The 16,640-nt window shown below is 39.6% G+C and overlaps 1 pseudogene; it reads left to right on the forward strand.

The window, feature by feature from the left end:
- The first annotated feature begins 1,182 nt into the window (after positions 1-1,182).
- LOC129397228 (rho GTPase-activating protein 42-like) lies at positions 1,183-4,688 on the forward strand (annotated as a pseudogene).
- The last annotated feature ends 11,952 nt before the right edge of the window (positions 4,689-16,640 follow it).

The raw sequence follows: 16,640 nt of genomic DNA on the forward strand, positions 1-16,640 counted from the left end.
TGCAACACAATGTTTGATTCACCATCTTGTTATGCTTTCTTCCCACACCAAAGGTCAATTTCACAGAGTTCTTTAATAATTCTTTCTTGCTTCTGGTCAGGAAAGGAACCAGGGTGGCTAGGAAGTTGAACAACCTTAAGATTATTTCTGCTCTCCAACAGATTTCGTGGTGTCTCTACATTATTCATGCTAGATGATGGAAGAAGTGTTGATACTACGAAGTGACAAGCAATAGTTTCCCCTTCTTCATGATATTGTCATGGAGGAAGAAATTTCCTAGGAGAGGCAATAAACTACAGTAGGGAAAGTATGGGCTTTAGAGATTAGAGACCGGCATTCCAATTTTGCTGTATAACTCGGCACAAATTACGTAACCTTGGATAGAGGACAGCTTTCATGAACTAATATCTCATCTGTGATATAGGAATGGGCACACTACAGAGATTTCTGAGGATTAGAGTAATGAAGTCAGATGTTTGTCTTAGTGCCTACCACATTGTAGGTCCCTAATAATAGGAAAATCCCCTTTCTACTTCCACAGCAGTACTCCATTTCCAAAAGCTGCTGATCAGAAAGCTGTGTCGTGTGTGTGTGTGTGTGTGTTGGGCCATGCCAAGGTTTCTAATTCTATTCTATGATCCAGAGTGTATGCCAAAATCATGTTGAACTTCATGGCTTTTGAATAAAATAACTATGGGAAATTTGAAGCTTTTAAGAAAAAGACGGTGTGATTGGAAGAGATTTTTAAGAAAAGGAAAGAAGCTGGACATGTAAAACCATGCTGGTGATTGAATTAATTAGTGAATGATAGTGTAAAAGAAGGTAAGAAAGAAATTGAGAAAATAAATTGCTTCTGTTTCTGGAACTGTTAGTGTATCCCCAGGACTGCATTTCCCTCCCTTCCTCCCTCCCTCCCTCCCTTTCTCCCTTCCTCCCTCCCCCCCTTCCTTCCTTCCCCTGTAACTGGCCCACAGGGGAGAGGTTGAACATGCTTCAGCTGATCTGACTCCAGTAACAGGAAAAATGAAAACTGGTTACACTAGAGGCCTCTTGCTTTTTGTGAGATAATTTCTTAGGAAAAATTAAAAAAATAAAACTAATGAACACAACTGGCTTTGGAAATTTAAATGCAAATATTTATAATTTTGGAAGTTTCCAAATGCCTTTCCAAATGTTCCCAATTGCCTTTGCCTTATATAGAAATTTAACAGAATCATTAATGTCAATCAGAAACTCATTTTTGAAAGTTGAGAAAAAGCAGCTTTCATACAGGGAAGCCTGGGGCAAGCATAAACACACTACTTTTCTTTCCTACAAAAGAGTCTAAAAATTATCAAGGAACTCATAAAATAAAATTAGCACTTCTATTGTGTGCTTCTTTAATAATCAACAATGTTGCTCGCAGTCCCAGCGCACCGAACGACGGTGCCTCCCGATGACAACAACCTGAGCGGACCCGCGCCTAGGCCCTCCGCCAGGCCTGCGCTCGCCTCGCCCCGGGAGAGGAAGGCTGAGCCCGGCTCAGGCGGCTGCAGCGCGCGGGCCCGTTTCCTTCCAGCGATCAGTCCCCTGGCGTCCCAGCAGCGCCTTCCCCGCGATCGCGCGTCCCCAGCGCCTGCCTCCGCCGCCGCCAGCTGCTGCCCTGACCGCCGGCCCAGACGTGCCCGCGGACGCCGCTGACAGCGCCTGTGCCATGGGGCTGCCTACTCTGGAGTTCAGCGATTCCTACTTGGACAGCCCGGATTTCAGGGAGCGCTTGCGGTGTCAGGAGATTGAGCTGGAGCGAACCAACAAGTTCATCAAGGAGCTCATTAAGGACGGCTCTCTGCTCACTGGGGCGTTGAAGACATGTAATGTTGATTGCCTACCCAGTTCCCTTACCCTTTCACCCTTTCCAAAGGAACACACCTCTACCCAGGTTGGGGATCTGTCTATGGCAGTGCAGAAATTTTCCCAGTCATTACAAGATTTCCAATTTGAATGTATTGATAATGCTGAAACAGATGATGAAATTAGTATTAGTCAGTCACTAAAAGAATTTGCAAGACTACTCATTGCAGCAGAAGAAGAAAGGTGAAGACTGATCCAAAAGGCTAATGATGTATTAATTGCACCACTTGAGAAATTTTGAAAAGAACAGATAGGTGCAGTAAAAGATGGAAAGAAGTTTGACAAAGAGTGAAAAATATTACTCTATCCTTGAAAAGCATTTAAATTTATCTGCAAAGAAAAAGGAGTCTCATTTGCAAGAGGCAGATACACAAATTGATCAAGCACATCAGAACTTCTATGAAGCATCATTAGAATGTCTTTAAATGGCTCACGCCTGTAATCCCAGCACTCTGGGAGGCCGAGGCGGGCGGATCACGTGAGGTTGGGAGTTCGAGACCAGACAGACCTACATGGAGAAATCCGTCTCCACTAAAAATACAAAATTAGCCAGGTGTGGTGGCACATGCCTGTAAAGCCAGCTACTCGGGAGGCTGACGCAGGAGAATCGCTTGGACCCAGGAGGCAGAGGTTGCGGTGAGCCGAGACTGCGCCATTGCACTCCAGCCTGGGAAACAAGAGCAAAACTCCGTCTCAAAATAAATAAATAAACAAATAAATAAAAATAAATGAAAAAATATGTCTTTAAAATTCAAGCGGTTCAAGAAAGAAAGTTTGAATTTGCTGAACTGCTTTTGTCATTTCTTCAGGGTTTATTTACTTTTTTACCACGAGGGATATGAACTTGCCCAGGAATTTGCACCGCATAAGCAACAGCTGCAGTTCGACTTGCAGAATACAAGGAATAATTTTGAAAGTACTCGACAAGAGGTAGAGGGGTTGATGCAAAGGATGAAATCTGCCAACCAGGACTACAGACCACCCAGCCAGTGGACGATGGAAGGCTATCCATATGTCCAGGAGAAACGACTGCTTGGTTTTACGTGGATTAAACAGCCTTGTTACTAGCTCACCGGAAATGTTCAAAATCTTGTATCCGACGAAAGACAGATTCAATTGACAAACACTTCTGCTTCGACATACAAGTAGTTGAAAGGCATGGGATCATCACATTACAGGCCTTCTCAGACGCTAATAGGAAACTCTGGCTTGAAGCCATGGATGGGAAGGAAACGATTTATACTCTGCCTGACATTATAAGCAAGAAAGAAGAAAGGTATTTGAATGAAGCAGGGTTCAATTTTGTGAGAAACTGCATTCAAGCTGTGGAAACAAGCAGTATCACCGTTTTAGGCCTCTACTGAATAGGAGGAGTGAACTCCAAAGTTCAAAAACTTGTGAATATCATATTTTCTCCTAAATCCCCTCCTGATATTGATATTGAACTGTGGGACAATAAGACAATGAGTGGGCTGAAAAACTACTTCAGGTGCTTTGCAGCACCACTGATGACTTACAAGTTACACAAAGATTTGTATCATTGCTGTTAAATCTGATGACCAAAACTACAGGGTGGAGGCTGTACATGCATTGGTGTGCAAATTGCCAGAGAAAAACAAAGAGATGCTGGACATCTTAATAAAACATCTGGTCAAAGTATCACTGCACAGCCAACAAAATCTCATGACTGTCTCAAATCTTGGTGTCATATTTCTCCCAACTCTAATGAGAGCACAAGAATAAACTGTAGCTTCTATGGTGAATATTAAATTTCACAATATTGTGTTAGAAATTCTTACAGAGCATGATGAAATGATTTTTCATACTGCTCCAGACCCAAGCATTCCTCTTCCTCAGCCTCAGTCTCGATCTGGATCCCAAAGGACACGAGCAATCTGCCTCTCTACAGGCTCTGGGAAGCCCAGAGGGACGTGTACTCCATGCCTGGCTGAACCTGACAGTGACTCCTATAGCAGCAGCACAGACAGCACCCCCATGGGGAGCATCAAGTCACTCTCTTATCTTTCCTCAGAACAAAATAGCACTACAAAGTCAGCTTCCTGCCAGCCCAGGGAGAAATCTGGAGGGATTCCTTGGATTGCAACCCTTTCATCTTCCCATGGACAGAAAAGCCTTGGTCTCTGGACAACCAGTCCTGAATCAAGTTCTAGAGAAGATGCAACCAAGACAGATGCAGAATCAGATTGCCAGAGTGCTGCTTCGGTCACTAGCCCAGGGGATGTTTCCCCACCCATAGACCTAGTCAAGAAAGGGCCTTATGGACTTTCAGGACTGAAAAGAGCTTCTGCTTCTTCTCTCAGATCCATCTCTGCAGCTGAAGGAAACATGAGCTACAGTGGATCTATTCAAAGCTTAACTTCTGTAGGTTCCAAGGAGACACCCAAAGCTTCAAACCCAGACCTGCCTCCAAAAATGTGCAGCAGGTTAAGACTAGACACCACCGCAAGCAATAGCTATCAGCGTCCTGGCTCAGTAGTGGCAGCAAAAGCTCAACTGTTTGAAAATGTTGGTTCACCTAAGCCAGTTTCTTCTGGGCACCAAGCCAAAACCATGTACTCCTGTAAAGCAGAGCACAGCATGAGTTTTCCTTCCCACAAGGAGAGATATTTTCCAGCGTGGACCCATCAGTGGAACCAGGATGGTTAAAGGCAACTTATGAAGGCAAAACGGGACTAGTTCCAGAAAATTATGTTGTCTTCCTCTACTACTATTTAGTGTATGGCAGTGTCTTCATGGTATCCATGGTAACAAATGATAAGTGCTATGATTTTATCTGACACAGATACAAGGGGATCAGCCCACTAAGTGAAAACAGTCAATTTCTATCAAGTTCTTCACCAGCAGACTATGTAGCTCCTTATTAATGGAAAAAAAAAGGTTTAAAAGGTTGGCCATTCTTTTTTGGTTGGTTTCTTATTTTAAAATTTCCTGCTTCTGAAAAATTTATTTTTGGATAATACGTAACTCTCCAGAATGTCTCTTACATAGCAATTGCAGAGTTTTAAATACCGTATTAAGTATATCTCCCAGAAATTTGGAAACCAGAAATCTGCTGTATGGATTTTGAGATGCGTCCTTTACTGCCTGGCATTCTCTGAGGATCTGTGAAACTGTTACTTAAAAATGTTACTGAAAAGCTAGTTACCTGCCCTTTGAGTGCCACAGTCCTGACCTGCTTGTTCTTGACACCTTACATATTACTTCAGAGTTCCCCACTGTGCAGACTCTCAGGTATTAACTGTATAAAACTCTTTACATGCTATCATAATCTGTAATCTAGATCTCTTCTACTTTAATGTTTCTAGAATAGGTTAAATACACATATACACACACAACTATGCCTCAGAAAAGTTATGCTTTTACAAATAAAAAGAATAGATTAGAATTAACAAGTAGGGTGAATAACAGTAGGCAGAGTCAGAATCAGAAATAAATATCAGTGGATCAAAATAAAAGAATGAAAAATATTCTGTAATAAAAATTAGCAATGTAATGTAAAAGTCTGATAAAAGGTTATCTTTTTCTTTTACCTCTTACTGTTGACCTCTGTACACTGTAATAAGGTGTTGCTGGATGTAACTTCTTGGTCTAGGTCCTTGGTGACCTTAGTAGTAACAACAGCATTGCTGACACCCTAATTACCCTCTGCTGAAACAGAAGGTAGTTTTTCAATGTACCAGTCCCTTAGTCTATACTTGGTTTAAACACACTTGCCATCATCTGGTATCCTACTAGATTAGAACCTCTTAAAAGCAAATTGGTTTTCTTTCAAAGACCAACTTGACTCCAAAGAGAGATACAGAATCCTACTTCTGCTGCTGCATAAAGAAATCTCAACCTTCATTTTACTTGAACACAGACCAAAGTGTTCCTGCTTCTGAGTTGTCTGTGAGCTAGTTCTATGGATGTTCCATTCAGATTTAAAGCTTTTTTATTGCACAGGACGTGGATGTGAAGCCTAACTCTTGTATCTGATGGCAAGGCATATGTTGTAGCCACAGTGCTGGTGATGGTCCCTTTGCTGAAACAAGCTACAGAAGCACTGATTCAAGCTGTGTTTGTGCTAGGAGTTTTAATCTTATAGATTTGTGAGGATGGCTCTTTTTCCTTCATAATAGATTACATGTATAAGCAAGTCAGGGCCATATACTGGAGACAGGCTAAAGCTGCTTTTCCCTTAAAGAAAGTTTCCTACAGATAAGGTATTTATGAGCATTGAGAAAGTCAGGACATGTACTCTAAATCACACAGAATGTTAATTCCACAGGAAGGCAATGCCAGACATTGGAAGAGGATCACATTCGACTTCTAATAGTAGTTCAATAACAAAACCTTAGCTTTTCAGAAACAATGTTAAGATACGTTAGAATTGCCACATCCATACCTTCAAAACATGCAATGTGTGCACCCCAATCACTGCTTACAGTATAATCAGTGTGACGATGAGATTGAGGGGGTCTAAATTTAAGTTTATCATCTCCTGTGTTATGTGAAAATATCCCTCAGTACAAAACATTTGTGTATTTCACAGATGACTCTTGTTTTGCCATAACGCTACAAAGTTTACGGAAACTAGTCAACTGAAGGATTTTTCTGTTGTGCGATGTGTAAAGGTCTGAACAGTAAAATCATCTTTGTATTTCTGCAATGTTAAAAAATAATAATCAACATGTCAGATTGTTGGGCTTTTCTTTGCAGATGTTCTCTAATTCAAAGTTTTTGGTTGTTTGTTTTTGTTTTTTTTAGTTCAAAGTTAATTTGTTTGCCTCTTGAAGATTACTTTGTCTAAGCTTTCTAGGAACTGCCAAACAGTGATATTCTCAAAAGGATTCAATAAACTAGTTCAAAAAATGTTCCTATCTTCTATTGTCTTAAATCTAATCATGTTCTGTGAACTGCAGTCCCAGTGTGTAACCCGGCGTGATTTATCACCCAGAGTTCTCCATTGTATTTCAAAGTTGATTTACCTCAGGAAAACTGAGGGTTTATTGAGTAACTCAAATTTTTCCAGAGAAACTGGTTTGAAGTATCCAGTGCAACCTGCCAAGCTCTGTCTTTGTTTATAAACTCACTTACTGGTGACATCATTCAGGGTAGTCCCTCTCTAAAAACCTTGAATTTTGTCTGGTCTTCTCGGATGAGGAATTCTGAACCTGGTACAATCTCATTCTAACTCTTCTGTTATGTACTAAGTGCTTATAATATATACCTTAATATAACTTAAGAGGAAAAGGCTGACCATTTTTGGTATTCTTTCAGTGACACATTTTTCAGTGTTTAAGCTCACAATCATTCTTAATTAACTACATGATTTTTAATACAATTTCTACTACTTTGGGTTTTATTTCCCAGGTATAGACATTGTCCTTTTAATGTTTTCTTAAGGAATTATTCAGAGTAGATTATTAACAACTTAAGGTCCTAAATAGATATACATGGGACATGGTTGTTGTAAAAAGAAACAAATCTGTAAGACACTAGGAAATTCAAAATGCTTTCAAGCTTTCTTTGAACTTTACTACTGAATGATTTATTTGCAATTCATTATCTGGTATAGTGGGGAAGAGCCACTTATGTCTCTTTAAGCCAAGATATATTTAAGATAACAATAAAGATAAAATACCAATTTCACTATCTAGATTTGATTTTGACACAATGAAAAGCTGATTGGTTCACAATTAAATGGACAAATTTTCCATAAGTAAGAGATGAAACCCCTGGCTTGGAAATCCTGGGGATTGAAAGGTTGAATGTCCTTGGTCTGTGGTGAGCATGTTCACATTTAAACACATGAGATCTGGTGGGATTTCAGTAGCAGCTCCTCAGATTTTATGAAAAACTAGAAGATAATTTTTTAAAAAGCAATGTTGAATACTTAGAATTGTATTTCTAATAAAAATAAGTCAAACTATTTAATTTTGATAAACAGTTTCAAAACTAAACATGAACTGAACTTATACTTGATGACATAATTTTGTAAATTCATGATGAATTTCTTATTCTGATTTATTTACTATTTTAAAAGATAGGTGTTTCTTTTCTTCCACTGTAAAAGTGTAATGTGTTCATTGTATTTGGAAAATGTGGAAAGTAGAAGATGACTGTTCTTACTTTTTCACTTTTTCAGAGGGTAATTTTTTCCACACCATAGAAGTAGAATAATCATACTTCTAATTTGAAAATTTGAAAATGTAAAAAAAAATATTAATCCAAGATCATATGAACATTTAGGGCTAAGAGTTGAGATTATACTGAATATGGTTTTGCATTGAATATATTACAAGCCTTTTTGTGTCATTTACTATTTGACAAAACATGATTTTTAGTGCCTGAACACTTTTCTAACACTTGTATGTATTGTTGTTGAATGAATCATTACTCTATTGTGGAACATTCAAATTGGATCCAAGTTTACCATAAGTAATACTACAATAAAAATATCTATACATTATTTGTGATGTCTTTGGTAGTTTTCTTAGAGTGCCACCTTAATTATCTTTGTGAGAAAGTCCTCAAGAATCCTGCCATTAATTCAGACACTTTCCCTGCTACTGATAGGTCCCTTTAAGAGTTCTGAAAATACTTAAGAAACTTGGTAAGAGGAAAATTAATCCTCTCTTCTGATTCTTCAGTTCCAACTCTCTGTGGCCACTGGATTTTTAAAAATCCTGTTGTCCAAAGCATCTCCCATTTAATTGTTTCTCTCTGACAGCAGGGAAACTGGAAGTCAGAGGTGATACCATAAAAGGAAGTGAATGAAGCAGATGTATGAATTTTGATACATAAAACAGATGTCTTTTGATCACACTTCCTGGGCAATATAGTAGTAATCAAAGGAAAACTGGTAACATTTTTGGTTGCTACATTTTAAAGAAAAATTCCTAAGCCTCACAGAGCTGACATGGTTTATTTACCTTCAGGAACATGGCAGTACTTAGGGTAAGTTAGAATCCATTCATTATTGTGTGTGACTGGAGAGATACATTGCTTAAAAGCTATACCAGGCCCTACTTAGAAACAAGTTACAACTGCCTTTAAATCACTCTGTTTATGTCAAAATAGTTAAAGTTAAATAGCAGAATCTAGAGGGGGTCTTGATTAACATGAGATAATAAATATTTGCAGAATCTGATGCCTAGCAGAAGAAACTCTAACCCAGATAGGAAAGTTCTTCAGAGTAAAAATCAAGAAGGGTGAGAGTAGCTATGCAATAGAAGTAAGCCTTGGCCTGGACCCAGACAAGATCATTGCACAAGAGATTGGTTTTGGAAGTAGATTTGGCTGAGATTAAAGTCTCAAGTGACATGAAGATAATGTTTAAGATAAATCCAAACTCTTCTTTATTGCTTGACACTTTTCCAATCAGCATCAACTTCATTCCTGGTAAGTTGGTGTAGCATGGCGAGTTCTGCCTTATTTCATACTTTATTTGGTTAGAATCTGGGGGAGGGGGTAAAGGTGCAGGTTGGTTATTTCAAATGTGCAGGCAAACTCCACCAAGTTTGCAGTATAGTGCTATTACTTAAGGGAAAACACCCATAAAACTTTTGATTTCCTAGTAATTCTGCTTTTGTGCATTCTTAATTTGAGACTCAGTGAGGGTGAAAGAGTTGTAGATTTGGCAAACGCTGCACTATTTTCTCACATTTTTTGGATTTGCTAAAACCAATAACAAATGTATTACCCCTTCTTTTCCTCTAATTTTTAAATCCATGGCCTTTTCACTGCCTTTACTTTCCATGTGTTGCCACTGTATCCTCCACTGTATCCCCCACATCAGGCCCAGCACTTGACACTTAGTAGGCACTCAACCAATACTTGTTGAATGAATGAGTTTAATGCATTCCAGTTTTTTTTAGTTTTTAGATAATGTTGTGCCTAATGCACACTCCTTCCTTCTTTCACTCCTTCATTAATCCTTTTGTTCATGTCTTTTACTTATGCCAAGCTGTCACACTGTGTGCATGAACTGAGGGATTTAGTTTTTCTTCCACAGCCCCAGAGCCAGCAAATGACTGACCTTAAACCTAAAACTGTAGGAGTTTGGTCAGGGTGGTGGGAAAAGTTGTAAGAAAAGGTTATAGGGAAAGACACAAACCTTCTTGGAAGAACGGGAGATTTTGCAAAAGCTTCAAAAGAGAATTTAGCTGAAGGCAGTTAAATTCTCTTAAGAGCAAGGGTTAGATAACAACGGAATGTAAAGAAACTTATCTAGATAAATTGTTCTACTTATATCTCTGGAAACCACGCTTTGATCATTCATGTGGTTATTAAAGTTAATAATACTCGGGGAGTTGACAATGTTAATTACCCACAAATTGTGTTTGCTCCAAGCCCTTGTCATTAAATCTGTACTAAATAAATGCAAGCGGGGCCAGCTTAGGGGGGCTGCACTCCTTTCGGCTGCTGCACTCTCTCATCAGAAGCACTGAGTGGTGCAGTCCCCTAGTCACACTGTCAGGAAAAATACCTGTGTCAGCAAACTCCTTTCATTCATCACTTGGCCAGAGTCTGCAGGACAGATCGGCATACAACACTCATTGGTTTTCACCTTTACTCTTGCAGAATGAGTTATAAAGCCAAAGACCTCAAAAAAAGCACACTCCTTAACAGCCAGTTCAGAGGTGACAGCCAGGGAATAAGAAATAAGAACCTTCCAGAGGATGGAGCCACCACCAAAAATGATGGAAAAGAGGGTTCCTCCCAGAGAGTAGATTCAGGGGCTATTTAAGGAATTTCCCCATGCCCTGTGTAGGGAGCTTCTCACTACTTGCTACTCTGGATTTCCTTATGGTTATAATCTAGGGACTGCTGCTTGCCTGTCTGTCTTCTTTCTTGCATAGCAGGTTTCTTTATTTAATTTTATTTTTTTCTTCAATTATGGTGGTCTTTTCACTGTTCTACCATGACAAGAGGTAGAACAGAGATTTTTTTACCTCTACATGGGAGGCAGAAAATTGGCCTTTTTATTCAAGAATGCAAAACCATAAGCTTACATATCAGAATCTGATACAGAGTACAGTCTATTCCCCTTTGGACTTTGGACCTTGGACTTTGAACTGGATGCAATAATGGTATGAGACCCTTGGGTAGGAATGAGTGTCTTGTATGTGTGGGAAAGACAGGAAGGCAGACATCTGGTGACCTAAAAAGAAGGCCATGGCAGAACCTCATTAGTTGTTCAACAATCCTATTTTCCTTTCTTCCCGGGCACACAGCTATGTATTTTCCAGCCATCCTTGTACTTAGATGTAGCCCAGTGACACTTCTCAGGGTGGAATATGGGCAGATGTGATAGGCACTGCTGGACCTGGACCATAAAATCCTTCCACATGATGTCAGTGCCCCTTTTACCCCATTGGCAGCTGGATATTGTCATCCAGAGAGTTGGATGACTTAGAAGCCATGTGCAGAAGATGGCAACCTTCCATCAGCATGGATCCTTGAGTGACTGTGGAGTGCAACGCCTTCTACCAATTAGAACTACTGTGATTGACAATCACATTTCATTTGTATTAAGCTACTGATTTGGGGGGTTTATCTCCTTCAGCTCCCACATTAGTACAACTCATGCAGAATGGAGAGTGACTGTGAACACATGTGGCACAGGCTGCTGAAACCTAGGACTTTATAGATGAATTTCTGATTATACTCTCCTTTCTTGCAAAAAGCTTTTTTCAAATTAAGTGTTATAATATAAATGTGAATACTTAAAAGGCTTTCTAATGAAATGACTAACTGTAGAAAAGAAAATGTAGGAATGTATACATCCTTGATAAGAGTGTGAAACTGATACAGGCAATGTAGAGTCTTTCTTAGGGATAGTGAACAAAAGAACATACCTGGGTAAAAGAAATGAGAGGTTACTGATAACAAAACTAATATTTATATTGCAGAATATGAGACATTATTTTATATATAGGATTACATTTGATTTTTGCAAATCCCCGTGAAATAGCTATTATTATCAGATCCACTTTACGCATACTAAAAACAAGACTCTTATGGGTTAGCTAACTAGGCTATGGTCTCTCAACCAAGCTCTACTTCTCTGATTGAGGAGACGGTAGTATCTAGAGCTTCAGTGTTCTTTCTACTGCCCTATGCTACCACCCAGTGCAGATGTAAGAACAAAACCTATTAGTAAGTGTTTAGACCTTTAGCAACTTTAATCATCCAAAACATAGCTGTGAGACCAAAAAGAGGAAAACAGTTTGCAAAAGCCCACATTCATTACACCATGAAAGACCCAGGTCTGTGAAATGTTGCCTAGAATTTGTGTACTAAACTCAGCAAAATGAATTAACTCAGTGACCTCATTTTCTCCTAAATTACAGTAAATGGAAGATTTAAAAGATGAGAAAAATAAACACAGAAAACTTCAGTTAACACGGTAGAGGATGACGCATTGAAAGATTGGGTGTCCATGTGTGGTAGGTAAAGGCAGGTCCTATAAGTGTTAGGCAGGCCTAGGCACGTGTTTTCTCTTTTTGTTGTTTGATCTTAAATTTATGACAAATGAAGAACGAGGCCTTTACCTGGTCTGGATCGACTTGTTATGGAGTCTATGTGAAATGAAAATGATTCATAAACAAAACTGATCCATCCCCAGCAACAGCAGAGATGACCATGAACAATTAGCCACCTGAGAATCCTCAACAATTCTTGGGGAATTCATTAATTACATTTTATTAAAGGGCAGGGATATCCAAGCTGACATATGGGTTACAAAGGCAAAGTATAATTTCTTTATGGGTTTTGTTAATGTGAAATATAAATTAATAAGCTTTTTGATTTTACTAATACAAACATATCCATCAATTGGTCATCTTCAATTCAGAAATAACTAGAGTTTGAGGGTATCTTAAACCCAAAAAATAAAAACAAAAACCTAACCAGCAGCCATTTGCTGAATTCCTGAGTGCTTGGGACTCTCCATTTCTAGTCTAGCAAACATCTTCCAGTTGCAATTTTAAACCTTTTTTCCCAGATCTTTCAAGAAACCTCTAATAGTATCAAGTTCAGCACACAAAGGAGCTTTCTGTAAGCAGTCTCATCTACCTGCCTTTAAACAGGCTCCTAAAGTCAACCTTAGAATAAAAAGGACTTTTCTTTTGTTATTAAAAGACTGTTCTCTAGCCAGGTGTGGTGGCTCATACTTGTAATCCCAGCACTTTGTGAGGCTGAGACCAGAAAATTGCTTAAAACCAGGAGTTCAAGACTAGCCTGTACAACGCAGTGAGACCACCATGTCTACAAACAAAAAAAAAAATTAGCCCGGCATGGTGTCACACACCTGTGGTCCCAGCTACTTGGGAGACTGAAGTAGGAGGATCACAGGAGCCCAGGAGGTTGAGGCTGCAGTGAACCATGGTCATGCACTGCCCTCCAGCCTTGGTGGTAAGAGCAAGACAGATGTTACTATAATTTTTTTTTAAAAGTCTGTCCTCTGCCTCAAATGGACTTTGCTGTTATATTAAAACTATTGAAATATGTATAAACCAGGTGTGGTGGCTCACACTTGTAATCCTAGCACTTTCAAGAGGCTGAGGCAGAAGGATTGCTTGAGACCACAAGTTCAAGACCGGCATCAGCAAGATGCTGGTGAGACCCCATCTTTGTGAGACCCCATCTCTACAAAAAATATGAAAACTAGCCAGCTGTAGCTGTGTGTGCCTATATTCCAAGCAACTCAGGAGGCTGAGACAAGAGAATCCCTTGAACCCAAGAATTTGAGGTTACAGTGAGCTGATTGAGAACTGCACTCCAATCTGGGAAATGGAGTGAGAACAGGTCTCAAAAAAAAAAAAAAAGGAAAGAAGAAAATATGTAAAAATCAATGTTTTAAATTGGAACAATTACTATAGCATCAAAACGCACATTTGACGAGATGTGAAAATTTCTTCTTAAGTATTTATCCATTTCTGGTTTTGTAGCAAAGGCATTATTATACTTCTATAACTTGTCTAATAGAGTCAGATAGAATCAAGCAAAGTTGGCAGAGCCTAGGCATCTACCTAAAAGAAATGCTCTCTCCCATTTCCGTGAACACATTAACTCCTCCTGAGTTCCAGTGGCACTATTTCTGGAGTCCTTTTCAAGGCACCTAATCCTAAAGCAGGTGTCACTTGTTACTCTCTTTCAAAGCGTCTTGCTCTTTTTCTTCACAGTACTTTTCAAAATATTTAATATACATTTATTTCTTATAGAAGTTGCCTACCTCACTGGACTTTGTTGCCTACCTCACTGGACTTTAAGATCTATGAGGTTAATCCCATGTCTGTTTTGTTTTCTACCTTATTGTCCCTGCTCCCCAGGCACAGAGCAATATGTACCTGACGTATATTTGGCTCTCAATATACATTTGTCACATTTGTGTGTGCTTGTTCAACTTCTCTCACTCTGTTTGTGTATAGGTGTGTACTTTCCTGTCATTTCGGGACACTTAGGAATTTCCTTATTTTGCCTCAAGTTCAGCTATGCATTAAAACTATTTTATAAAAACATATTTTATCTTTTTTTTTTTTTCAGACAGAGTTTCACTCTTTTGCTCAGTCTGGAGTGCAGTGGTGTGATCTCGGCTCACTGCAGCCTCTGCCTCCTGGATTCAAACCATTCTCCTGCCTCATCCTCCCAAGTAGCTGGGATTACAGGCAACTGCCACCATGCTCAGCTAATTTGTGTATTTTTAGTATAGACAGGGTTTCACCATGTTGTCCAGGCTGATATGGAACTACTTGGGAGGCTGAGGTGGGAGGATTCAGCTACTTTGGCCTCCCAAAGTGCTGGGATTACAGGGGTGAGCCACTGCACCAGGCTTAACATGTTTAGGTGTTTTATATCAGAAGACATTTTTCTGGTCCTCTATTTCAGGAGTTGGCAAACTTCTGTAAAGGGCCAGATAATATTCTCAGCTTTGCGGGCCATGTGATTTCCGTCCCAACTACTCAACTAATTCACATTTCCTGTCATCATCAGCATCACTTGAGTTCTAATGTTTTATTATTATTTAAGTAGTAGGAAATCTTCTAGCTGTCAAGATACAAAAGACCTTCAATGGGAGTGTCAGACTCTAAAAGATAAAGCTCAAACTCCCTCCCATATTTGAGTATGAATTTAAAGCTAATATTTGCTGAGCGCTTACTGTGGTTCAGGCACTATTCTAAGTGCCTTTCCTGTTAACCCCTTTACATCTCACAACGGTACGAAAGACAATGACCATTATAATCTCCATTTGGAAACTGAGGCTCGGTTACATAAAGTTACACCACGCAGTGGTGGATAAAGGACACCAACTCAGGTCTGACTCCAGAAACCATGCTCCACTCAGAATGCTAACCCCCTAACACCCAGTCTTCTATCTCTTGATGAGTTCTGAATTATCACGCAGGTATTCACCCTTCTCCAGTAGCGACCTTGCCTCAGAAACACATAATCTCACCCCAGCTTCAGAGAAAAGCTGATTGATCTCCATGCACTCTTACATTCTAGACAGTGATTGGCTTATGTCTGAGGTTTCTCAACAAATTAGTACATGGCATAATCTCAGGCCACAGGGGCTGGCCAGAAGTGGACAGGTAACCTTAACTAAGCTGATGCGATGGGAGGGAAATTTGCTGAGGGTTTTTAGAAAACAAGTTTCATCAATCTTGGGAGAAAATCTTGAAGAGGGCCAGCCTCTCTTCATGCAAAGATTGCCATATTATGTGTGCAAAGCTTGAAGCTACAGCAAATATCTTATTCATCATGAGGATAAAACCAGAACAAAGTGGCAGAGTTGAGAGATTCAAAAACCAAGGCAGCCAGAGTTCTAGTTGAATCACAGCTGCTCACCACTCTAGTGCTGGATTTTTTCCATTGTACATCAATACACCACCTTTGTGTTTTAAACCAGTTTCAACTGGGTTTTCATTCAATGGAGTGTAACCTGACTGCAGTTATTTGAAATCTTTCAAGATCTGGCCTCAGCATACCTTTCTAGTCCTTATTTTTACTTGTCTAGGGCTAAATAAATTACCCAGAGTTTCCCAAACACACCCACACCGTTCATGGATTTGCAAGCGTGATTCTTTCTGCCTTCATTGTCCTTTGCTCTCCTCTCCCTGGAGAATTCATGTTGGGTTGCAATTATGTTTTAAATGTCTGTCTCCACCCCTTGATTTGGCTACATCATTTTTGTCTTTATACTCTTTGCACTTCCCATGCACTTAAGATATAATAAGCACTCCAATAAGTGTCTATAAGATTAATAAAAAAGATGGGCAACATGGAAATCTGAATCATAATATAAATTTTCTCTACAAGATACCTGGCCTGGTGCAATGGCTCATGCCTGTAATCCCAGCACTTTGGGAGGCCAAGGCTGGTGGATCATGAGGTCAGGAGTTCAAGAACAGCCCGGCCAAGATGGTGAAATCCTGTCTCTATTAAAAATTTAAAAATTAGCTGGGTGTGGTGGTGGGCGCCTATAATCCCAGCTACTTCGGAGGCTGAGGTAGAAAATTGCTTGAACCTGGGAGGCAGAGGTTGCAGTGAGCTGAGATTGCACCACTGCACTCCAGTTAAAAAAAGAAAAAAAAACCATTTAGATCAATACTGTCTGGTTAAATATTCTGTGATAATGGAAATGTTCTGTACCTGCCCTGTCCAATAAAGTAGCCACTAGCCAAGTGCGTCTATTGAGCACTTGAAATGTAGCTAGTATGTTGGAAGAACTGAATTTTAAATTT

The sequence above is a fragment of the Pan paniscus genome, chromosome 13, assembly GCF_029289425.2.
Source record: "Pan paniscus chromosome 13, NHGRI_mPanPan1-v2.0_pri, whole genome shotgun sequence".
NCBI classification, from domain to species: Eukaryota; Metazoa; Chordata; class Mammalia; order Primates; family Hominidae; genus Pan; species Pan paniscus.